Source organism: Miscanthus floridulus, chromosome 16 (genome assembly GCF_019320115.1).
Source record: "Miscanthus floridulus cultivar M001 chromosome 16, ASM1932011v1, whole genome shotgun sequence".
Lineage (NCBI taxonomy): Eukaryota > Viridiplantae > Streptophyta > Magnoliopsida > Poales > Poaceae > Miscanthus > Miscanthus floridulus.
Window position 1 is genome coordinate 89,741,469 of NC_089595.1, and position 26,817 is coordinate 89,768,285.

The 26,817-nt window shown below is 46.1% G+C and overlaps 1 pseudogene; it reads left to right on the forward strand.

The window, feature by feature from the left end:
- The first annotated feature begins 1,063 nt into the window (after nucleotides 1–1,063).
- LOC136512847 (flavonoid 3'-monooxygenase CYP75B4-like) lies at nucleotides 1,064–5,650 on the forward strand (annotated as a pseudogene).
- Nucleotides 5,651–26,817: the final 21,167 nt, after the last annotated feature.

Here is a 26,817-nt window from a genome sequence, read left to right on the forward strand (position 1 = left end):
TGATGGCCAGCTATGGCCTTAGCCCTATCGATGCGTGGTCAACAGCGAGCCCTGGCCCCTCCAATGTGCGGTCGAGGCGAGCCCCAATGCCGTCCTCTGCTTGCTCGATGCGTGCGTGCGAGGAAGGAAGGCCAACGGATGGGTCCCGCTTGTCAGGTGGTTGATCCCATTTTTTAGGCCTCAGGATAGTCCTATCTCTCTTCAACCAAACAAAAATAGAGCCATCCTAAGGCCATTCCGTCCCTAAAACCATCCCACCCCACCCCACCTTGCCTCTTAACCGAATGCTACCTTAATAGACAAAAGAACAGCCAGCCCACCATGCTTGTACATGGACTCAGAAAAAACAGCATTTGGAAGGTAGACTGGCTAGCCGGTATATACTTGAAAGCATATCGAATAATCAGCTTTCGTAGAGAACTATGCTTGCAGTAGGTTGGACCGTCGGAGGGCACGAACAATATTATAAAGTTAAAAAGCAGCATGTCTAGTTTAATTGGTTAAATAGTTCCAGCAGCACCCATCGGGTCCTAAGTTGGATTCCCCATGGAAACAAATTTCAGGCTTGAGAATAAAAAAAATTTCCTCGTCTGTCCCATACTAAAATATAGGTCTATGCTGTCCCGTCTCATGAAAATACTGGTGATGCTGTATATGGGTGGAGCTAGGGTTCAGAGATTTTCTAGAGCTGCATAAAAAGTTCTCCCTCTTAATGAAAGACTGTACGGGCGTCTCTCTCCCGTGGCTCTAGTTTTTAGCGTGAGATGAATGCATGAACATCGTCATCAATAGACTGGCTAGCCAGTATACACTTGGAAGCATATCCATCACAAGTTCACTACCCTCAGCTGCTGTTAAATTATACTAAAAAATACAGAAAGAGAGTAAGCCGAGATTAGAACTTGTGACACGGTAATGCAAATTTTGAGAAAGCTGATCATTTTATATCGTAGTAGGTGAGGCAGTGAGCATGCAGTACTAGTAGTAGGTAAGGCAATGACTTGGCACCTGATTCACCTATCAGTATTCTTCTCCACTACTACACATACCCATGCCCATGCCCATGCCCGTGCCTTTATTTCCCGCGCTGCACGCAACGCACGTCGTCAAGCGATCGAATCCATCATGGAGCTCGTGCTCACTACACCTGATCTCCCAACCCCGCTGCTGCTCTACACCTTGACGATACTAGTGTCCGTGGCCTTATGCTATGTCCTCTTCTGGAAGCAGCAGACGGCGCGGCAAGCGCCGCTGCCGCCGGGGCCGAGGGGCTGGCCCGTGCTGGGCAACCTGCCGCAGCTGGGCGGGAAGACGCACCAGACGCTGCACGAGCTGACCAAGGTATACGGCCCGCTGCTGCGGCTGCGGTTCGGCAGCGCCGACGTGGTGGTGGCCGGGTCGGCGGCCGTGGCGGAGCAGTTCCTCCGCGTCCACGACGCCAACTTCAGCTGCCGCCCGCCCAACTCCGGCGGCGAGTTCATGGCGTACAACTACCAGGACGTCGTGTTCGCGCCCTACGGGCCCCGGTGGCGCGCGATGCGCAAGGTGTGCGCCGTGAACCTCTTCTCCGCGCGCGCGCTCGACGACGTCCGCGACGTCCGGGAGCGTGAGGCCGCGCTCATGGTGAGGTCGCTCCTCGCGGAGCAGGCCCGCGACGACCGCGATAATATTGCGACGGCGGTGGCGCTCGGCAAGGCCGTGAACGTCTGTACGACCAACGCGCTGTCGCGGGCGGCCGTTGGGCGGCGGGTGTTCGCTGCCGCCGGCGCCGGCGACGAGGGCGCGCGGGAGTTCAAGGAGATCGTGCTTGAGGTGATGGAGGTGGGCGGGGTGCTCAACGTCGGTGACTTCGTGCCGGCGCTCCGGTGGCTCGACCCGCAGGGCGTGGTGGGCAGGATGAAGAAGCTGCACCGCCGGTTCGACGACATGATGAACGGGATCATTGCAGATAATAGGAAGGCCAGGGCTACGCCAGCCGCCGGAGAGGAAAGCAAGGATTTGCTGGGCTTGCTGCTGTCGATGGTGGAGGACGACGAGCGGCCGTCCGCCGGCGGCGACGAAGTCAGGATCACCGAAACCGATGTCAAGGCACTTATTTTGGTAAGTTCTCGTTTTCAATCGAACCATGTGTTAGCCTTTTGGCCACAAACAGTCGAACCTAAACAAATCTTATTGCTAGTAAAGTGAACCATGTGTTCGCTTCAGATTAACAGCTTGTTCGGCAGCATGTATCCGGCTTATAAGCCTTGATTTATCAGCTAGTCAATAATATTTTTCTCTTATATTAAACTAGCTAGCAGTACTTTCAACCATGGCTTATAAGCCAATCCAACTAAACAAACAGGCTGTAAAGCCATAGCCGCTGAAATTATTTTAGTTCAGTGTATTGTATTTCGTACCAGTAATCAAATTGCAGCTCAAGCGAAACCCCCCCCCCCCCCCCCCCTAAATAGTTAGATATGTCTCCCTTATTCAGGGAGTGTTCAGCTGGTCTTATCAGTCAACTTATTCGCTGGTTTATAAGCTATGATACAGTAATTTTCTCTTTAAAAAAATCAGCCATATAAATCAGCACGAGCAGCTTTCCAGCCAACCGAAGTACATTCGGCAGAATAAAGTCAGGGATACGGGGATATGGTACAGGGTACTTAAAAACGCACAGGTACGTGTATATATGGAATAATTGAAGTTTATAAATTCGTGAAAAAAGAAGGAATAATGAAGTTTGGAGCAGAGCGCGTAATCGCTCCGTCCCATAACAAGTGCATCAGTGCATGAAGTGCCTAATAGTGTTTGCACAGTGACACAGACAGTATTGAACAGTGCGTGAGAAGCTGAGCGTCCAGCAAATTATTCCTGGTCGAGGGATCTTAATATATATTATTATGTACTAAATATGTTTATCATTTTGGAACGGAGGGGTACTACACGGTATTGCTTCACGCAAAGACAATAGCCGACGGTATTTATACCAGCAGTAATCGCATATACCTAGGTAATAAGACGTCAGCAGTCCCAATACTAGAAACTACGTATAGTTTTTATACCTATTAATTTATATATGCACTACTACGTATAGAAATCATGATCCTAATGAATAGTTTCTACCGAACAATTTTTTTTATCCAATCACATACATTCTCTCCCTATTCTCTACCAATCACATTCCTTCATGTCTTGGTTCTTGTGTAGACATGGTTTCTAATAGCCCCCTTCGGCTTACCCTATATCCGGCTTATTCGACTTTTTTTTTCAGCCAAAACAGTGTTTTTCTCTCACAACATTTCAGTCAGAACAGTGTTTTTCACCCAATTTCAGCCAAGATTCAGCAAGCCGAACGAGACGTTAGACCCGGTTTCTATGATTTTTGCTCTCTCTCCGATAATTACCTTGTCACATCAACAAAACATTTAGATGGCAGTATAATTAATGTCCATAGAAACTATGATGGTTTCTGCATTGGGAGTCCTAACATCTCTCTTCACTACCACACGAAGAAGACACGTGAGGTGGACGTGACTGCCTTCGTTAGGAATGATAATCCTAGTTTGGTTAAAAAGTCATGAGATAGACTTTGTTTCTTAATTTCTCTTACAATATGTTATCCTTTGCTAAATAATCAATATCAACTCTAGTCATTTTGAATAAAAACCTACAAAATCCGTTCCAAATTATAATTTATTTAACTTTTTTACCACAAGTTTGACCACTCGTCTTATTCAAAAATCCATTCCAAATTATAAAAGTTACTCCGTCCACTCTAGGTATTTTGTTTTTTCTAAATACATAATTTTGTTGCACTTAAATATACACTATGTCTAGATTGATACATAAAAAAATATATCTAGAAAAGTCTGTCTTGTAATTTGGATTGGAGAGCAATATATGCAAGTCAGGTTCAAGATAATTTAATTGACCAAGTAAGTTAACACGCTATATGAGAACCACTTGAGTAGGGCGTGACATTTTTTGGGCTCGAAAAGGAAGTATATACATTGGGAGCGAAAGGCTAGGAAGGGGACGGAGAAGATATTTACGTTTTCGAAAGGGAAATTAGATGACGAGTTGGACGATGGTCGATGGGAATGGGATTTTGGGGTCCCAGTCGTGCTAACTTGTGCCTCTTGCACCTCTAAAGACTAACCCTTTCAGGTAGAGGTAGGTGCGCATCAGAGAGTTGTCCAGTCTCTATTTCACGGTACCAAAATGACCAGCTATCTACTGCTTTCGGCTGTCGATGATAAATGGCCTGTAATCGAGCTTTATCTGATCTGATTGCAACATCCGAACCCAATATATAGCGATGTGACGAGTAGATAACGCGGCATACCATCATATGTTTTTTTTCTGCCATTATTATATAATACTCCCTTCAGTGAAATTGAAAGTCTGTTTTTATTTGTACTAAGTCGACAAACTTGTTAGTTTCAAAAAAAAAAAAGTCGACAAACTTGTTTATTTGACCGAGTTACTAATATCTACACTATAAAATAAATGGACTGGTTAAATATAATTCACAGTAATAAATCTTATGTGATGATGGAGATATTTGTATATTTTTCTAGATTGGTTAAAAACTCAGTACAAAGCTAAAACTACTAATAACTTGTAATGAAGCTAAGAGAGTATATAATCATTGTGTCTATTGTTCATGCATGACTCCCGGACACGCCAGAACCTGTTCGTAGCAGGGACCGACACCACATCAACCATAGTGGAGTGGTCGCTGGCCGAGCTGATCCGCCACCCGGACATCCTCAGGCAGGCACAAAAGGAGCTGGATGCTGTTGTGGGTCGCGGAAGGTTGGTCACTGAGTCAGACCTCCGACACCTCACCTTCTTCAACGCGGTCATTAAGGAGACGTTCCGTCTGCACCCATCGACACCCCTCTCCCTTCCTCGCATGGCTGCCGAGGAGTGTGAGGTTGCCGGCTACCGCATCCCCAAGGGCTGCGAGCTGCTAGTCAATGTGTGGGGCATTGCCCGCGACCCCGCCCTGTGGCCTGACCCGCTGGAGTTCCGCCCTGCCAGGTTCCTGGCAGGTGGATCGCATTCGGATGTGGATGTCAAAGGAGGCGACTTCGGGCTTATACCATTTGGCGCTGGCCGGAGGATATGCGCCGGGCCTCAGCTGGGGGCTGCGGATGGTCACACTAACCTAGCGCCACTCTGGTGCACGCATTTGATTGGGAGTTGCCAGGCAGGAGAAGACACCAGACAAGCTGAACATGGAGGAGGCCTTCACCTTGCTGCTACAGCGTGCCGTGCCACTAATGGCTCATCCAGTACCCAGGCTGCTACCGTCAGCAGTATGAGATCGCATAAAAAGGCTCAAGGGACAGGTGAGATTGAAGGTTGTGAGCTCACGGTCTCACCTCTACTGTATCAAGTAAATTGGCATGAAAGACAAGGTGTTTATGTATTGTTAGTTCGCTTTGATTGTTGTACTAAATGTTCTTGCTCTAGCTATGCTCCTCTCCTCAATTGTTTAAAGCTCACCTGTGTCTAGTTGAAAGATACGTGCTGTGGTAGTTTGTGTCAATCCATGTTGTTTATGTAAATTTTATTTTCTATTGTACTCTTGTTGAGGCTATGTGACGTCAAATCACAAGTAGTTGAGGTTGTTGAAAATATTTGATGACCAGATATATGCCTGTGCGTTGCACGAGGGCCATATTTTTACTCGTAGCGCATCTACGATGACAAATTTGATTATTTTTAGAAAATAATAAAAAACTAATGCATAAATTTATATTGGAACCCTACACTATTTCTAAATTTATGGAGATATTCACTATTTTTTTCCTTTTTAGTTTTTTTTATATGGAATCATGTTATCTTTCATCTACTTTCTAGGCCCTTGTCCTCTTTTTCAGGTTGGAGTTCCTCTTCCATGAGGATTTGGTTTTTTTTCTCGTTGTTTACGTTCGCGTACGCCCCTCGCAGCCATGAAGCTCCACAAGGGCAACTTAATTCGCTGATAGTTACCGGTACATACGCTGCACCTCCTCTTCATCCTCTGCACCGTCGTCAACAACGTCTCTGGCCACCACCTCCTTGTCTTTGAAGGCGTCTCTGGTCAACTCCTCCTCATCTTCGCCATCTCCGACCACCGCCATGGAGACATGCAGGCCTTATGCGGGCCAATGTATGCCGGACGATGGGGCATCTAGTAACGTGCCTGTTCATCGACTACCTCCTCCAGAACTGTAAGTACAGGCGACGTGGGTGCTGATTGGACTTGACGCCGTCGGTCGAGAGACTAAGTTTTTTCAAGGGACAAACTTTTTTCAGGGCCAAACTCTATCTCTTGATTATACAGGTTAGTACGTTGTACGTACGTGAAACAAAACCATATTGCATGTGAGCATGCATCTTGCTTGCAACGTATGCATGTGGGCACGTTGCAACCATGGAAGGTGCTACGTACGCATGATCTCCTGCGGGATCCATAGTCGACGCGGACTCCACCAGAGCGGGACGACGCGCAGGAGCGGGGCGAGGTGATCCTGCGCAGACGATACCCATAGGTATATTTTAGGTGTATAGATTGTTGAATATAGATAAAAGCCGGACAGCCTAGGGCTTCAACAGACTTGTAACATCCTTTTCAGCTGGATCAATCAGCACCATATAACTCACAATTCCCATGGAACTTCATCTCTCTTATGTCCTTATTAGCCACAATGTACGCAGTCGAATCATGCCTATCCAGTATCTTGTTGGCTACATAATTGCTTACATCATCTATGCTCCATTTAACCAATGCAACTTAGGCCTCGTTTAGATTGTAAAAAAAATGAACCCGATGAATAGTACCACTTTCGTCTTATTTGGCAAATATTGTCTAATCGTGGACCAACTAGGCTCAAAAGATTCATCTCGTGATTTCCAACTAAACTGTGTAATGAGTTATTTTTTTACCTACATTTAATACTCCATGCAAGCAGCTAAAAATTGATGTGATGGAGAGAGAGTGAAAAAACTTGGAATTTGGATGACATCTAAACAAGGCCTTAGAGATTGTAGGAGTGAACACTTGTGCAACATCTTTGTCAAGTTTTGTACCATCTAACTCTAAGTGAAATCGACTACAATGCTAAAATGTCCAATTTCAGCTCATTTATGCACACTGCTGATAGGCAGTGCTCATAGTGTTGTAGCATGTATATAGCGATATTTTACCATCAAGATGGGTATGCAATGTTGAGTTTAGGCCCTCCCTCCGCCAATTACTCCTCAATCCCTAAGAAAACAATAGCTCGCTTTTTTTTTGCGAGACAAAAATAAAACCTCACTTGATATGCAGGTTCCGCATCTAATACATCTGATGCAACCACTGACTCCTCTCTAATAACTTTATTCGATCATCTTTAAAAACTCTATCCATTTCTTTTCAAGCTCTTCTATATAGAACAATAATCATATAGAAATAGTCCTGAATTCTTCCTAAGACCGTATTATCATGCAAACTACGTACTATATATGTTGTGTTCAATATACCATGCATTCGCCCATCATATTATTAGAATTTAGCCAAACACCCTAATATTGCAAGGACTCCATCACTGATCACAGATATCAAATGCTTCTCGGACATGGCAGCAGGAAAAGTTCACAACATCACTCATACGCCTCACTTGTTTCATGAGAAATAGTTCCAGATAAAAAATGATAATAGTGCTTCGATGGTGATTAAACCCAACAAAAGGCATAAAGGGTAAATTGTATTGATTGGATCTATAAGTGCTTCCAAAGAGAACAATATCACCAAAAGTTTCATAGTCAAGGCGGGATTGACTATCAAACCAGAACAATACCTTCAAAGTGGTCGTCCTCATCAACCAAATGCTTGAAGAAAAATTTAGGATTTCTATCTTGACACGCCTTCAGGTGATAGATCACACCGACACATGCCCATCGTACTGCCTGCCAAAATGTGCACGATTTGGTGTTTCTGGATCTAGAAATTTCCGTATCTAGGATATTCTATCCATCGTTGGTTCTTTTGTACAAATGCAACAGACAAGCAAGACCTCTTGTGGCCAAAGGATACGTCGTGTGGGATAAAATATGTAAGATAAAAGTAGTTAATGTCTAAATTTTCTTATTAGGTCTTAATTACCTCTTCAATGCACTAATATCACTTAATGTATACTAGGCATGTACTCATGGCATTGTTAGCAAGGAGCCCCCTCGCATCCAGCGAGCTAGGCTAGCGGGAAGCGGAAATGAAACTCGTTTCCCAGGAGCCAGGCTCAGTGAGCTCTTTTGCATCCAGCGTGACAGGCTCATGCCTTTGCGACGAACTCTCGCAATAGATGATGGTGGTTAGGGTGGCTGGACCTCCCAAGTCAAGCGGCCCGTGACTGCTCTACACCACTGAGTTGACTGTCGGTAGCTTTGGCGGATGGACTGTGGCGCATGAGCCAAGCTCGAGGCGTCGACTAGGTCTTATCGGATGAGGTGGTACAAGCCAACGGCGGGTGGCATCGCTGATCTCGACACAGGCGAGGAGGATGAGAGCGACGATATGGAGAAAGAGGCTAGCAGGTGGAGGCAGGTAGTCCTGTGTGGGCGTCGAGATCTTTTTGTAGAAAGACATTAAAGAGAGTATCCCGTATCTGATATATCAAGAAAAACAATAGCTTGTATAAAAGGACAGCTTGACACAAAATGACCTTAAAAAATAAGAGTACATTGAACATTAAAACGGTCATCTTCTTTCTTTGATCAGTCCATTGTCTATCGAAGATATAAAAATACACTGAAAAGATAACAAGGCAAAGGGACATCTGCAAACACCATCACCATGCAAGGCTTTAAAGACCGTAAAATTCACTCGCCGCTGACAATAGATCTAGTACCCACTAAAAAAACATCGGTTAGAGGAACCTCGAAAGAATAGAGGCTTACGAACCTTCGCCATGAGAACGGAGTAATGAAGATGCTAGACATTGCAATAGAACAAACCAAAAGAAGAGGTCGAAATCGCCGTAAAGAGAGTCAACTGACTGCTTCCTCCCTTGATAAACACACCAACTGCCACCGTGCATGTGAGATAGAAAGATAAATTAAAGGCAATTACCATGGTACCTGATTTTACTAAATATCCTTAAATTAATGGTAAGTAAAAATCAGAAAGAAAAAATACCTAGTATAAGTACCAATGGCAGTTTTTAAATAATGTAACAAAGATCTTGATTTTTCTTGTTTTCTTAAAAAAAATTGTGACACTCATATCGTGGTGGATATATCCCTTTTGTAAGAGCATCTTTATTATATCATTCCGTATAGATAGTAGAGATTTTAGTGAAACACTCCAAGAATTTTTTCAGCTAGATTTTTAAATAATGTCATCCTCTATTCTTGGTTTATCGCTAGTCAAATATAATAAGTAAGGCTAGCTCTGCAAAGTGTTTGCATAAGATAGAGAAGTTATTGGACGGTGAAAAAATATAGAGAACATGTTTTTTATTCAAGGATTTGTCTCAGTAACATTTAGTTGTTTTAACTCCCCCGAACATCTGAATTTTGCCCATGTATTTACGCTATCTTTTAGCTATATTACACTATCTTATTACTATATTTACAATGATTTCATCAGGTGTAACTTATTTGATAGACTCATGTAATCTGGGAATAACACAAATATATGCTAAATTTTCATAAAAAATACAAATTATTTCTATGAAATCCAGATGTCAGAGAAATATATGTCAAATTGTTCACAAATTATTCACAAATTTCAGAACAAATTACAAATTGTTCACAAAATGTGGCGGGACCCACCCTCCCCTGACCTTATCCCTCGCCTGAACGCTAGTGAAAAACAAGCAGCGCGGCCGCGACAGAGGCTGCGCCGCTCAACTAGCCGCCGCCCGCTTTTGTCCACTTCGACACCGGTCGATCTGCCGCCGCCGGCCCCCACTCGCAGCTCGACCCGCCTGCCTTCGGGCCCTACCCACCGTGCCGCCCGCTTCCCACTTTGGCGTCGGTCGATTTGCCGCCGCCTGCTCCCCACTCTGGCGCCGGTCGATCTGCCGCCGTTGGCCCCCCTCGCAGCGCCGCTTGACCAGCCCACCTCCGGCCCCCACCCGTCGCGCAACCAAGCCGAGCGCGCACAGGCATATCACAAGCCAGAGAGAGGGAGATCGATGGGCACAACTTCGGCTGCTAGAGGGAGCCAAAAGAACAGGTTGAGAGATAACAATTCTCTTATTCAAATGATTCTTTAAATGATAACTTAGACAGTGAATTAAAAAAGCTATTGAAGATGATCTATGGTGTTCAAAAATGACTTTTTAGGCCCCATTCGCTTGTCTTAAAATCCGACTTGTTCGGCTTCTTTTTCAGCTGGAACAGTGTTTTTCTCAAACAACAATTCAGCTGGAACAGTATTTTCGCTTGTTTTTTCAGCCAACTTCAGCCAAGCGAACGGGGCCTTAGTTGGAGGCCAAAGTTGTGGGACCTTCATTAAAATTGGATCTGTAATATGCATTTGGAGGCTAATGCCCTGTTCCCCTGTTCGTTTGGGCTTGTTTGATTGATAAGCCATGGCTGAAATTACTGTTGGCTGATTTGGTTTGAGAGAAAAATATTGTTCGCTAGCTGAAAAAATACGACTTATAAACCAAACACGACCAAGTGAACAGGCTGTAAGGCCTTCCCAACGCTCCACGATGGCCGGTGGTAACACCCCTGGTGTTACGATCTTGTTTAGCTCCGTGATTTAGGCCTAAGTAAAATTTTCTAAACGAGTTTCTTGCAATTTTTATTTAAAATGTACTTGATGCGATAAGCGAATCCCGTGTGACTTAGTTTCGTGGACTCAAATAAACGCTCAAGTTAAATTACTCAGTGCGTAAAGATATTTAGGAATATCGAACGACGATCCTAGCAAACGGTTTGTTCTGTTAGATTAAGCACGAAAAGCAACTTTTATAAATAAAATAAAATCCATTAATAAATAGAACGATATATATTTATATACTCACGTGTTTATTTTCGGAAACACGTAATAGACGAGAGATAGCGCAGTAGCTTCATTTGTTTTTCCTCGCGCGGTATTCAGCATACTCGCCTTGCTTTGCAAAATTGCACCGTCTCATCTCCCGCCGTGGCTCTGCATCCCGGTGCGTCGGTTAGCCTGCGCTCCTATCTTCTCTCCCTCGCTTGCGTCGTATCTGAATTTTATGAGAGCACGTGGTTCTGCCCCTACCCACGCTGTGTCCTCTCACCTTCCTGCGCTCGCCGCTACTGGCCGCATTGTGCCATCCCATCCCGTTTCCTTTGGCGTGCTTGAAATTGGTGGAGTCTCCTTGCTTTCCTCTGTCTGCTGTCACCCTCTGTCTGTGCTGTGTTGTCCCTTCCGCAGTCGCGTCGCGCCAACGATGAGGCCAGGTCATGCCAGACTTGTCCCTCTTTTCCTCCCTTTTTCCCTTGTCTTCCGGCCGCCGTCGCCTGGCCACAGCGCGTGAGAGCACCGAGTCCCGCTGCTGGCCGCACCATCATCACGCCCCGCTGTGGCTGTCCCTCAGCCCGCGCCGGTCCGGCAATCCCGGCTTTTGCTTTTTTCCCCCTGCTCCTCTGTAGCTCCGCGTGCCATCGTCGCCATGACCGAATCCGTGGAGAAGTGCTGCTTCCGCTCCGCAGCGCTGCCCTCCTTTTTCCTCTCAGCGCCACTCCTCTCGTGCCCGCCGCACTGCCTTCTCTTTTACCCACGGTGGCCACACCTGCTGTCAGGGCGCACCGCGAGCGCGCACACGTCCTGCTGCCGCACCCCGCCGGCCACCTCGCTGTCGTCCGCACCGCGCTCTAGAGCGCCGCAACTCTCCTTCGGCTCACCGAGCCACGCACAGCTCCACTTGCCAAGCCGCAGCCGCGCTCATACCGTAGTGCTCCACTGTCGCGCCGTTCCTACAGCTTACCACACCTCCCGCGCCGTCCGCACCGGAGCTGTCGGTGCCCCCACGCCTTCCCTCATCGTCGTCTGCCCTGCCAGCAACGCCCTTTGCGTGCGTGCACGTGTCCCCACGGTCACGCAAAACCGATGCCCCTTCTGTGCCGCGGCGGGCCGAAGTCGTCAGCCGTCGTGCGTGCAGGTGCGCTCGGATCCCGCGCCGTGTCTCCGTTGTGGCCGCGCCCGCAGTCGCAGCATCTTGCGCCCGCCGTCGCTGCATCTCCACCAGCCACCGTTTCACCTCACCCCGGCGCTCCTCTGCTCTGCGCTACGGCCGCCGCTGTGCATGGTCCCGGCGCCTGGCACCGCCTTTGGCCGTGTCGCGGACGCCTTGGGGTCACGGAGGGACCCGTGTGGCGTCGCCATCACCGAGCGCGACTACGACGACTTCCCTGCAATGCTCTGTTTTGAGGTAGAAAAGGACTTGAACGCAAATAGGATGCTTTACCATGTCCATTTTGCAAAAAGTGCTTGACTCATACGTTTACATGTAAAGGCTTACTTGATTTAGAGAAAGCTCAGGGGCCTAATCGCTAAAATGCCACCGCCGTCTGGCCCTGGCTGCGTGGGCCACGCTCGTCGCGCATGTGGGCCGGCTTGCTCGCCGCCGCACCTAGGCCACTCCCGCTTGCATCCGCGCCGTTTGGGCCGGACGGGTGTTGCCCATGCATGGGCCGTCCGCGCCACGGAGCGCGTACTGGGCCGGCTTGTGCCTACGCGCCTAGGCTGTTCGCCGCGTTGGGCCGCCGCCTACGCCGCTTGGGCCTACGCCGCACGCCCCTGTGAGTCGCGCCACGCTGCTAGGCCACCGCCTTGACTGCTGGGTCGAGTGGTGGTTGCCGGTGCAGTTAGTTAGAAGACATTGTTAATTTAGTTTCGTAAATAAATTTGTAAAATTTGTAGTAAATCATAGAAAAATCGTAAAAATGCCAAACTAGTTTTGTTGAGTTCCTAAAATCATGATCCATCCAATAGTGTATTTTGTTTATATAGTTTAATAATATTCTTGGAAGCTATATAATTAAATTAAGGTACTTAATATTGTAAAAATATAAACTTGTAGGAATTATTGTGATAAATTGGTAATATTGTTGAATCTAAAATTTGTACAGTAGGCTCCTAGCAATATTAGGTACTCACTGTAGTTTTTGTAGCTCCAGAATAATTAGTTTGCTAGATACATAATCATATTGCGAATAAAGATTAAATTGATAGAATAGAATAAAGAAACAACTTGGGTTTATATAACTAAAATAATTGTTAGGAAATAATGTCTTATTCGACAACATGGATACGTAGACCAGCGTTAAAACTAGCTCGTTAGCTTGTGAGGCGTGATCGCGTTTCTAAGCATTTCGGATGTCGTTGATTATTTACATCTATGCATTTGCATCAATGCATATCATATAGATACGATGATGGATCAACGGACCAATTGAAGGATAATTGGGAATCCAAAGATGGTGTAATGGTATTCTCTTCAGGAGATGATGCGATGGACTTTCTATTCAGATGGTGTGGATGATCTGAAGATGCAAATACTAACTTTTAGTTATATATCTTACCCAGACAAGCCCCGGTGCATAACCTCTACTTTTCTGCAGTTTAAATTATATTTGTCCATCAAGTTTTAAGGAGTTGATTGAAACCCAATTGCATATATATATATATACATATATATATATATATATATATATATATATATATATATATATATATATATATCCTATGAGTCTTACTAGTATGACAGGGTCGTGTAGAGGCTATGCTATAGGACTCCGGTAGAAGTCGAGTGATTGCCTGTCACTCGTGAGAGATAGGAAATATATTACTGTATTATTATCACTTGGAAAATATAAATGGTGGAAAGGAAAAATGGTGACCGGGCAGGGATATGGTTTAGGTATTGGTGGGTGTAAGAGATTGTGTCACCGCGGACGCGAGGCATAGCTTGGTTACACTGCTTTCCCTGTCTGTGTCGGTTAAGGACCGGTCATTGCATAACACGTTAGGCAAGTCACAGATTTATTATCCCAAGCACATACTTGTGTATGGGCGCTTGGAATACTTGTTGCACTCTTATTGTGGATCCGGCTCTTTCTGGACCGACTGTCAGGGTTTTGTTTTTTGGTGGAGGAGGACCTTGCACCGCACTGAGTCTGGGACTCAGGGGCGGGGGCTTGGAGTCCTAATTTGGACGGAGACCTAGACACCTAGGACAGAAGGGTGATGAGTTGGTCCTGCTGTGCCTTGGGTACAAGCGGAGCGTGTGTTTTTGGGGTACCCAGCTGGGGACAATGGTTCGCGAATCATCACCGAGTCGGTACGACTTGTCTTAACTCTAGCACCGTAGTAAGAACTGAAAGATGAAATGGAATGAAAAGGAGATCTAATTGCTTACCACCTGCTTGAAAGTAGTATAGGTGCTTACATAGAATGGTTAGTTAATGAACCAATGCGGCTATTAATAAAAAAGTAAATATAAGGACGCACGCTTAGTAATGCTTTCTGCAAATGCAATAAACCCACAAGCCAGATAGCCTTGCATATCCTTAGAGTCTTTTCTTTCTCCTGTCGGGTAAGTCTTGCTGAGTACAATTTAGTACTCAGGGTTTTATTCTCCCTGTTGTAGGTGATAGGTAAATGCTAGAGCTGACCCTTGTGTGTGGATACCTCCTGGTGGGCTCAAAGAGGATTTCCTTTACGCTGCGATCATAGTTTTCATTTATAACTCTTACTAAATGTTTACTAAATAAAAATTTTATAATCTGTTGTCATAGTTTATATATCAATCTTTCGGCATGTCATGAGTAGATATTTATTTCCGCTGTAATTCTGATAAGATGTTTTTATTCCGCTGTTAAATTAAATTGTTCATAACACTGATAATATAATTGCATTTCACTGTTATAATAATAAATATTATACTCTGATATTGTATTAAAAGTGATGTAAGAAATGGTTAAGAATGATGTAAGCTTTATTCTCTCATTTGTGATTCTGATGGCAAAAATGTGGATTTTTGGGTTCTCCCTTGGGATGTGCCCGACGGAACCGAGAAATTTGGTGTTCTCACTTGAGTGCTTAGTGTCTAATGGAAGACGAGCACTCCCGGAAAGCATTAGATTAGGCGGTTCTACCACAAGTGGTATTAAAGCATAAATGAAAAAATAAAGCTACGAAAACATTTTCTTAAATAAAATTTGACAACAAATGATTTTCAAAAAGTTAGAATGTTTTATGCGAAGTTATATAAGTAGTCCTATTACTATGGTTATATATCCAGGATAGATGGCACTCTGCTGACTTAGGTAGGCTTAATCAACTTTTCTACAGGTACACTGACTCAAGCATAGTCCGATAGTATCGACTAGCTACAGGGAGAGAACGATGTGCCAAAAATTTGAGAACGGTTGCCCTATATGTTGGCAACAGTGAAAGAATGTATAGGACGTGCATTCATGCATATCCTATTTGTGCATTATAGTGTCGTATTGCTGGAAGATACGCCATCCTTAGATGTCATGCGTGTCGTATTGTGCACGACTAACTCGTTACTATTCTAGAGTTAGGTCTGCACTGTGGCTTCGTGCTCCGCGTTCGCCCGTGGTTCATGCCTATCATGACCTACGTCTCCCCATACCCCTTTTCTGCACTCTTGTCGGACCCTTGCCCTACAGTCGTACTAGTCAGTAATGGTATCGCACGTCGCCCGCCTCGAACGCGTGGAATTTGGTCGATTCATCATAGTGATCCCACTCGGGAACCCTGGCGGACCGCACCAGGACCATAGATCGCTCCGCATTTATAAGCAGAGCCTGACTTAGCCCTTGGTACAACCACTCGACACACTTTAGCTCGCTTAGATTTCCTTTGAGCTAGCTTTTCGCCCAGCCTTCCTCACCACCACCGCTAGGGATGGCAGGAGCCTGGGTTAGTAGTTACTGCCTGAACATTGAGGGTTTTTCTAGAATCCTGCATGCCACCTTGCAAAAGCTCAGAGTCAAAGATCGTCCTGAGTATGAGGGCTGTGAGTATGTGGAGCATAGCACCGAGCGGTGTGGGGTTACCGTCTATATCAGGAAGAGTGAAGAGTTCCCCGACCTCACTGAAGCCTGGAGTGTGACCACAACCGGGTTTAGCTTCATCGACACCTACCAGGTTGTGGCCAGCAAAGCCTTGCGGTACCTTTGCCAGATCTATGAGGAGCCCATTGCCCGTACCCCCATGAGATTCTTTCCACCATTAGACAAGAATCGGTGGGCATAGAGGGCTCGCATGGAGGCGTTGCAAGGGCAAGATGCGCAAGAAGATAGTCCAACCATGGTGCACTTGACCATGTACCTACTTACTCTGGATGAGCAGTATGGCCGGATAGCCTTGGAACTGAGTTTCTGCCTCTATCGAGCCGAGGAAGCCAAGATCTTCACCCGAATGCTCAAGGTGCAGCTCACTGAAGCGCATGTTAGTGCTGCAGCTGCTGAGAGCCAAGAGATTGCCATGTCGAAAGCTCTGAAGGAGGCTAAAGATCGGCATGTCCATCAGCTACGGGAGGCCTATCTTGTCACCAGGGCCAAGAGGAGGACGCTAGCTGCTGAAAGGCAGGATGCCCTGATCTTGGAAGGGATCCCTATCCACCCGCCAAAGAGAAGGAGAACTGGTGTTGCAGTGCCGCCAGCACCTCCACCCTCATAAAGTGTCAGAAGTTGAGCCCTTGATTCCTCTCACTCAGCCATTGCCACGAGAAGATGTAGATCCGTAGCCAGGGTGGTAGAAGAATCCGCCGAGCCCCATAAATGAAGATGTGTGGTCCCGAGTAGATTAGTTGCCTTGGGATGTTGTACCCGTAGTAGTAGTGTTCTTCGTCGATGTTCTCCGATATTGTACTCTTGCCATTGTTGTCGTCCATAATCGTTGAGATCGTCCGACGTAGGGAAGGTGAATGTTGTGTCGTGAATCAGAGACTGAATGCATGTACGTTGTACCCGTATAAGATCGTTAGAATATGCATTTTGTTTATTTTGCTGTGTTTATTGTGTCCATCTACTTTAAGTCCCATTAGACGTGCTTAAAGTTTTCAAGGCGATATTAAGCGGGATACAAGAGAAGTTGCCATTCAGATATCAGCAAACTAGTCGTGATTAGAGAATATTGGACGCTGTATCGACTAATTATGGATGTCCCAGTAGAACACTTGAATCTCTTTAAAACAAATCTGCCGTTGGATTTAAATTCCTTATCCCTTGTTGTGAAGGGAACCTTTGTTGTTTGAATTTTCCCTTGCAATACTCCCTTTACTCTGTGGTCTATGACCCCACTGCCTTCATGGCGTGTAAGTTGGTAGTAGTTGTCTGGTTAATAGCTTATGGTGCCACGACAAAACCGAGGGCTCCCTGTGGAACAGCTGCCACATGGTGACGTTGCTCGGCACACGCTGGTATCGAGGTTGTTAACCAAGTACCTTTACCAAGTTACACTGCCATACTGTTTTTGCTACAAAATAATTTTCCTTGGAAATATCTAGGTGTTCAAATGGGAAATCCACAATAGGTTGATGACATAGTGTTCTCTCATGGTAAGCAAGAGGAGGTGGTTTTGGAGGAAGAAAGTATGACATGGTCTTAGTCTACATGAAAGACGGATGTGGTCGAGTAAAGGAAAGAAAAAGAAGAGTAGTAAGGAAGTTAGTCTTGGGTAGTAGGGAGTGTTTGGAAAAGCCTGAGTGGACATCATGTCCCAAGCCCTATGTTTAGTTGACCGCGCTACGCATGCTGGGTCATTTCGCTGCATGCCCTACGAACGCTGTCTATATCGGGCCCTTAGCTCCCTGTTCTCATGTGGCCACGGCATCGTGCCGCACTCACCGTCTTTGTGCACTGTGCATTTCTCCTTTTCCCAGTATCCGGTCGGCTCTCAACTCTCACACCTCGTCCCCGTACTGGACCCCCTCTTCCCTCTCCTTTCTTTCTTCTTTTGGGAACATGGTCACCCGCACGCCTCCCTCATCAAGCATACCCTCTTATCTCCTCTCCTTTATTTCTCATCCGCTCACTTGTGTAGGGAGCGCACCATGGCCGTGTTATCCCCACTGCATGAACAGTTTATGTATCTTGTCCATGCCACCTCCACTTCTAGTGTGTTGTGCCCCACCTCCATTCGCCTCTATAAAATACCCTTGGTTCTTGCTCTTCTTCTTCCCCCATTCCCCTCGCATTCGGAGTAGAGTTACGAAATCCAGTCAACATTGTGAAACTAGATTCGTCGGTCTGAGGTTATGGTGTAATCTAAGGAGAAGAAAGGATCCGGTTTGTCGAAGAAGTTCAAGTTCCCTTTGGGTAGTCAATCTTAGGGATCACGATGTTTGACTTCGCAGTCTCATGTTTCTGGATCTGTTGGACTCATGCCATGTTTTGGATACTCATTATCTTGTTGTTTATCCATTGCCCTCATCTATCTCGACTCCTAGATTAAGTCTCAGTTGTATTAGGTTGCTCTTAACCATATATCCCAAGATCCCTGTGTGGTTTAACATTCGAAGTCGTGTAATCTTTCGTGTAATCCCTGATCTATGTAATGTAATCATGTTTCCCCTCTTTTGGTTCTTCCTGGAATCTCGGGACGAGATTCTTTTTAAGGGGGGATGATTGTAACACCCCTGGTATTACGCTCTTGTTTAGCACCATGATTTAGGCCTAAGTAAAATTTTCTAAACAAGTTTCTCGCAATTTTTTATTTAAAATGTACTTGATGCGATAAGCGAATCCTATGTGACTTAATTTCGTGGACTCAAATAAATGCTCAAGTTAAATTACTCAGCGCATAAAGATATTTAGGAATATCGAACGATGATCCTAGCAAACGGTTTGTTCTGTTAGATTAAGCACGAAAAGCAACTTTTATAAATAAAATAAAATTCATTAATAAATAGAATAATATATATTTATATACTCACGTGTTTATTTTGGGAAGCACATAATAGACGAGAGATAGTGTAGCAGCTTCATTTGCTTTTCCTAACGCGGTGTTTAGCATACTCGCCTTGCTTTGCAAAATTGCACCGTCTCGTCTCCCGCCGTGGCTCTGCATCCTGGCGCGTCGGTTAGCCTGCGCTCCTGTCTTCTCTCCCTCGCTTGTGTCGTATCTGAATTTTATGAGAGCATGTGGTTCTGCCCCTGCCCACACTGTGTCCTCACCTTCCTGCGCTCGCCGCTACTGGCCGCATTATGTCGTCCCATCCTATTTCCTTTGGCGTGCTTGAAATTGGTGGCAAACCACATGAGTCTCCTTGCTTTCCTCTATGTGATGTCTGCCTCTGCCTGTGCTGTGCTGTCCCTTCCGCAGTCGTGTCGCGCCAACGATGAGGTCAGGCCGTGCTAGACCTATCCCGCTTTCCCTCCCTTTTTCCCCTACCTTCCGGCCGCCTTCGAACGGCCACAGTGCGCGAGAGCACTGAGTCCCAATGCTGGTCGCGCCATCGTCACGCCCTGCTGTGGTTGTCCCTCGACCCGCGCCGGTCCGACAGTCCCGGCTTTTGCTTTTTTCCCCTGCTCCTCCGTAGCTCCGCGCGTCGTCGTCGCCATGACCGAATTCGTGGAGAAGTGCTACTTCTGCTCTGCAGCGCTGCCCTCCTTTTTCCTCTCAGCGTCGCTCCTCCCGTGCCCGCCGCACTGCCTTCCCTTTTCCCCACGGTGGCCATGCCCGCTATCAGGGCGCATCGCGAGCGAGCGCAAGTCCTGCTGCCGCACCCCGCCGACCGCCTCGCTGTCGTCCACACTGTGCCTAGGAGCGCCGCTGCTCTCCTCCCACTCACCGAGCCACGCGTAGCTCCACCTGCCAAGCCACAGCCGCTCCTGTGCCCTCCACTACCGCGTTGTTCCTGCAGCCTACCGTACCTCCCGCATCGTCCACACCAGAGCTGTTGGTGCCCCACGCCTTCCCTCACCGTCGTCCGCCCTGCCAGCGCCGCCCTTCGCATGCATGTGCCTGTCCCCACGGTCGTGCAGAACCGCTGCCCCTTCCACGTCACGGCGCGCTGATGTCGCCGGTCGTCTTGCATGTAGGTGCGCCCGGATCCCGCGCCGCGTCTCCGTCGCGGCGCACGCCCGTAGTCACAGCGTCTCGCCCCCGCCGTCGCTGCATCTCCACTAGCCGTCGTATCACCTCACCCCGGCGCTCCTCTGCTCTGCGCTATGGCTGCCGCTGCGCATGGTCCTGGCGCGTGGCACCGCCTCTGGTCGTGCCACGGATGCCTTGGGGTCGCGGAGGGACCCGCGCTGGGAGCCGACAGTTCTGTCGTCATTGTGGCCGCGCACCTCCCCACGCCGCTCCGTCTCCACTACCACGCCCCGTGCGGCGTCGCCATCACTGAGCGCGACTACGATGACTTCCCTACGATGCTTTGTTTTAAGGTAGAAAAGGACTTGAACGCAAATAGGATGCTTTACCATGTTCATTTTGCAAAAAGTGCTTGACTCATACGTTTACATGTAAAGGCTTACTTGATTTAGAGAAAGCTCAAGGGCCTAATCACTAAAACGTCGCCGCCGTCTGGCCCTGGCTACGTGGGCCGTGCTCGTCCGCGCGTGGGTCGGCCTGCTCGCCACCACGCCTGGGCCACTACCGCTCGCGTTCGCGCCGTTTGGGCCGGACGGGTGTCGCCCGTACATGGGCCATCTGCGCCACGGACCGCTCGCTGGGCCAACTTGTGCCTATGCGCCTGGGCCGTTCGCCACGTTGGGCCACCGCCTGCGCCACTTGGGGTGGCCTGGTGCTGCGCTGTGCGCTGGGCCGTGTGCCCCTATGGGCCGCGCCATGCTGCTGGGCCACTGCCTTGCCGCTGGGTCGAGTGGTGGTTGCTGGTCCAGTTAGTTCGAAGACATTGTTAATTTAGTTTCATAAATAAATTTGTAAAATTTGTAGTAAATCATTGAAAATCGTAAAAATGCCAAACTAGTTTTGTTGAGTTTCTAAAATCATGATCCATCCAATAGTGTATTTTGTTCACATAGTTTAATAATATTCTTGAAAGCTATATAATTAAATTAAGGTACTTAATATTATAAAAATATAAATTTGTAGGAATTATTGTGATGAATTGGTAATATTGTTAAATCTGAAATTTATATAGTAGGCTCCTAACAATATTAGGTACTCACTGTAGTTTTTGTAGCTACAGAATAATTAGTTTGCTAGATAGATAATGATGTCCTATTACGAATAAAGATTAAATTGATAGAATAGAATAAAGAAACAACTTGAGTTTATATAACTAAAATAATTGTTAGGAAATAATGTCTTATTCGACAACATGGATACGTAGACCATCGTTAGAACTAGCTCATTAGCTTGTGAGGCGTGATCGGGTTTCTAAGCATTTTGGTTGTCGTTGATTATTTACATCTACGCATTTGCATCGATGCATATCATATAGGTACGATGATGGATCAACAGACCAATTGAAGGATAATTGAGAATTCGAAGATGGTATAATGGTATTCTCTCCAGGAGATGATGCGATGGGCTTTCTATTCAGATGGTGTGGATGATCTGAAGATACAAATACTAACTTTTGGTTATATATCTTAACCCGACAAGCTCCGGTGCATAACCCCTACTTTTCTGTAGTTTAAATTATATTTGTGCATTAAGTTTTAAGGAGTTGATTAAAACCCACTTGCATATATATATATATATATATCCTATGAGTCTTACTAGTATGATAGGGTCGTGTAGAGGCTATGCTATAGTACTCCGATAGAAGTCAAGTGATTACCTGTCACTCACGAGAGATAGGAAATATATTACTGTATTATTATCACTTGAAAAATATAAATGGTGAAAAGAAAAAATGGTGACCGGGTAGGGATATGGTTTGGATATTAGTGGGTGTAAGAGGTTGTGTCGCCACGGACATGGGGCATAGCTTGGTTACACTGCTTTCCCTGTCTGTGTCGGTTAAGGACCGGCCGTTTGAAAGGTCCTAATATGGCTAGAGGGGGGTGAATAGCCTATTTAAAATCTACAAATCAACTAGAGTAATTTGATTAGTATGACAAATAGCGAAATGCAAACTTGCTCTAGCTCTACAAGGGTTGTAAGCCACCTATCCAACAATTCTAGTTACAATGATTACTAGGCACACAACTTACAATGTTGCTACTCACTAAGAGCTCTCAATCTTGCTACTCTAAAGAGCTCCACTAAATGAACTTAAAATAACAAAGCAAGCTCTCAATTCTTGCCAGCACGCTAGTCCCCATTGTGTCGACCAACACTTGATGGTTCGGCGGCTAAGAGATGTTGCACGATCCTCGTCCACACATCTGGACACCGCAAGAACCTACCCTCAAGTGAGGTAACTCAATGACACGAGTAATCCACTAGAGTTACCTTTCGGCTCTCCACCGAGGAAGGCACAAGACCCCTCATAATCACTATGATCGGAGCCGAAGACAATCACCAACCTCCGCTCAACGATCATCGCTGCTCCAAGTCGTCTAGGTGGTGGCAACCACCAAAAATAACAAGTCAATCCCACAATGAAACACGAATGCCAAGTGCCTCTAGATGCAATCACTCAAGCAATGCACTTGAATTCTCTCCCAATCTCACAATAATGATGAAACAATGATGGAGATGAGTGGGAGGGCTTTGGCTAAGCTCATAAGGTTGCTATGTCAATGCAAATGGCTAAGAGAGTGAGCTTGAGCCGGCCATGGAGCTTAAATAGAAGCCCCCATAAAATAGAGCCATTGTACCCCTTTATTGGGCACAACACGAGGTGACCGGACGCTCTGGTCAGTTCGACCGAACGTAGGACCCCAACGTCCGGTTGCCCGATGCTTGCCACGTGTCATCGGCTTCAAACGCCGATCGCTCGATCTCAACGGTCAAGTGATGACCAGACGCGTCAGTTAGAAAGTGACCGGACGCAGGACCCCAGCGTCCGGTCATTTCCAGTAAGGTTCCAAACGTGAAATTTCACGACTGGACGTGCCCGGTCATGCTCGACCGGACTCACCCGGCGTCCGGTCACTCAATGTTTTCTCTATGCGCCTCATGTCAGCGTACGTCAGCACTGACTGGACGCACCCAGCCAGCGTCCGGTCACAAGACCGAGACGTGTGCTTACTACTGCTACTGACCGGACTCTGAACCCAGCGTCCGGTCACTACTCCACCAGCGTCCGGTCACTCTGTGAACCCCTATCTTTTCTGTATAGGGCACCGGTGGCACCGTTGGACTGTCCGCACTCTACGGACGGACACTCCACCGGTGAAGTTTCTAACCCTTACTCAAATGTACCAACCACCAAGTGTATCACCTTGTGCACATGTGTTAGCATATTTTCATAAGCATTTTTAAGGGTGTTAGCACTCCACTAGATCCTAGATGCATATGCAATGAGTTAGAGCATCTAGTGGCACTTTGATAATCGTATTTCAATACGAGTTTCATCCCTCTTAATAGTACGACTATCTAACCTAAATATGATCACACTAGCTAAGTGTCTTGATCATCGAAATAAAATGGCTCATACTATTTATACCTTTGCCTTGAGCCTTTTGTTTTTCTCTTTCTTCTTTTTAAGTTTAAGCATTTGATCATCACCATGCCATCACCATCGTCATGATCTTCGCCATTGCTTCATCACTTGGAGTAGTGCTACCTATCTCATAATCACTTTGATAAACTAGATTAGCACTTAGGGTTTTATCAATTAACCAAAACCAAACTATAGCTTTCACCGTTGCATAAGACGCTAGGCAAGTCACAGATTTATTATTCCAAACATATACTTGTGTATGGGCGCTTAAAAGACTTGTTGCTCTCTTATCGTGGATCCGGCTCTTTCTGAACTGACTGTCAGGGTTTTGTTTTTTGGTGGAGGAGGTCCTTGCACCGCACTGAGTTCAGGGCTCAGGGGCGGGGGCTTGGAGTCCCAATTTGGACGGAGACCTGAACACCCAGGACATGAGAGTGATGGGTTGGTCCTGCTTATGTCCTGGGTACAAGCGGGTCGTGTGTTTTCGGGGTACCCAGCTGGAGACATTGGTTCACGAATCGTCGTCGAGTCGGTACGACTTGTCTTAACTCTAGCACCGTAGTACGAACTAGAAGATGAAAGATGGAAAGAAAAAAATCTGTTTGCTTACCACATGCTTGAAAGTAGTACATGTGCTTACATAGAATGGTTAGTTAATGAACCAATACGGCTATTAATAAAAAATCAAATATAAGGACGCACGCTTAGTAATGCTTCCTGCAAATGCAATAAACCCACAAGCCAGATAGCCTTATATATCTTTAGAGTCTTTTCTTTCCTCCTGTCGGGTAAGTCTTGCCGAGTACAATTGAGTACTCAGGGTTTTATTCCCTCTTTTGCAGGTGACAGGTGGATGCTAGAGCTGACCCTTGTGTGTGGATATCTCCTGGTGGGCTCAGAGAGGATTTTCTTTACGCTGCGATCATAGTTTTCATTTATAACTCTTACTAAATGTTTTCTAAATAAAAAATTTATAATTTATTGTCATAGTTTATATATCAATGCTTCAGCATGTCATGACTAAATATTTATTTTCGCTGTAATTCTGATAACATGTTTTTATTCCGCTGTTAAATTAAATTATTCATAACTCTGATAATATGATTACACTCCGTTATTATAATAATAAATATTATACTCTGATGTTGTATTAAAAGTGATGTAAGAAGTGGTTAAGAATGATGTAAGCTTTATTTTCTCATTTATGATCCTGATAGCAAAAATGTGGATTTTCGGATTTTTCCCTGAGGTGTGCCCGACAGAATTGAAAAATTTAGTGTTTTCCTTAAGGAATGAAAGACAGCACTCTCGAGGGGCATTAAATTAGACGGTTCTGCCATGTCTCAGTCAGGCCAGCTAGGTTCGGATGCGGGAAAGCGGCGAGACAGTGGCCTCACAGACTGTCAGTGCAGCCTACAGAGGCAACCGGGTGCTTCGTCTGACTAGTTGCAGTTGCTGAAGCCAGAGATGAAAATGGGGAAAGTGAGAGGGTGTTTAGTTGGGTGAATTTTGGATTTTAGGCTACTGTAGCACTTTCGTTTTTATTAGGTAATTAGTGTTTAATCATAGTCTAATTAGGCTCAAAACGTTCGTCTCGTGATTTCCAACCAAACTGTGCAATTAGTTTTTTTTCGCCTACATTTAATGCTCCATATACATATCGCAATCGATGTGATAGATACTGTAGCACTTTTTTGAAATTTGGCCTGGCAACTAAACACGGGCCGAAGGGAACGACAGGCAGTGGGTGCCAGCTTTACTGTGTCCTAGCCTTGGTGTTGGCCTAAGAGCCCGAGCCTTCCTTGCTTATGTGTAACTTTGTTTTTTCTTCAAACAACTATGGTCCTATATGGGACAACTTATTTGAATCACGCTTTGAATTAAAGCTAGCTTTCTCCCCACTGCTAGCTTCCATAATAATTTCATAGATAAGAATCTTACCTTTTGGCAGACCGATTATAGCGAGAAGAACTTAGGGACCGCTACCAATGGCAGCAGACATGGTCTTCTTCCTCGAGCGTCAGCGAGGAGGAAGAGGGCGTAGGGGCGCTGGCACCCCCTCCCTAGGGCGCCCTCGTCTGATCTCAACCACTCTACTGCAAGGAGGGGGAGGGGGAGGGGGAGGATGAAAAGGGCGTGGGGGCGTCGACGGCCCCTCTCCCAGTTTCGTCCACCTCGAGGAGCCAATCCTCTAGCTCGGCTGGATCTACCACGGCAAGGAGGAGGCATGAGCGCCGACGAGGCATGGAAGGGAAGGAGGAAGAAGAATCTTGAGGATTTCTCCCATAGCGAGTGGCCACCGCTTCCACGTCAAAGGACGCAAGGAGAAGAAGTTACCTTGAAATTGCGTCGTTCGTGGGCTTTTTTATTTTTATTTTAAGCCAGGGAGAAACAGCTCCAAGGCCTCGTTTAGATGCTGAAAAAATTTCAACCCGATGAATAGTACAACTTTCGTCTTATTTGACAAATATTATCCAATCGTGGACCAACTAGGCTCAAAAGATTCATCTCGTGATTTTCAATTAAACTGTGTAATTAGTTATTTTTTTTACCTACATTTAATATTCTATGCAAGCGGCTAAAAATTGATGTGATGGAGAGAGAGTGAAAAAACTTGGAATTTTGGTGGCATCTAAACAAGGCCCAAATAGACCGTGTGTTAGCATGCGTGGTGTTGGTGGTGCTCTACACAGTCCAAAGGGTACATGTGCTGAACACCTGAACTGAGGGCCTGTTTGGAATGCGGGATTTTTTTCCCATTCCTGCGTTTTTCCTGTGAAATTAAACTGATTCCTGTGAAATTTCTGTGTGATTCCTGTGAAATTCCTGCGTTCCAAACAGGCCCTGAACGTCACTGCTTCGCTATGTCAGCCTCTTCCCACTTCTTCTCTGCAAGTTGCGAACCAGCTTCCCGAATCCCGAGTACCCAGCACCAAGTTTCTCCCTTTCTTGGGAAACAAGACTGATGTGGGGGAGCAAATAATCGTGGACGGCGATTAGCCAACCGACCGCCGTTTTGACCTCACAACTTTGCCGTCCCCGTGTTACAAGCCTGACCATGCCTACCGTCCCGTACTCCTCTGAACAACATTTTTATTTATAATTCTTCCTTGAGCAACTGTAGCAAACAAATTCAAATCAAATTTAGCCTGTCACCAATTTTATGAGATGACGGGAATTGCGAACGAGAATTGTAAATTCAAATCAAATTTAGCCCGTCACCGATGCCAGACCAGCACACCCCAAATTGGCAAATTCCCAACCCGGACTCGGTTCTAGTGGACTGCAGCCCCTCAACGCGAACTGAAAT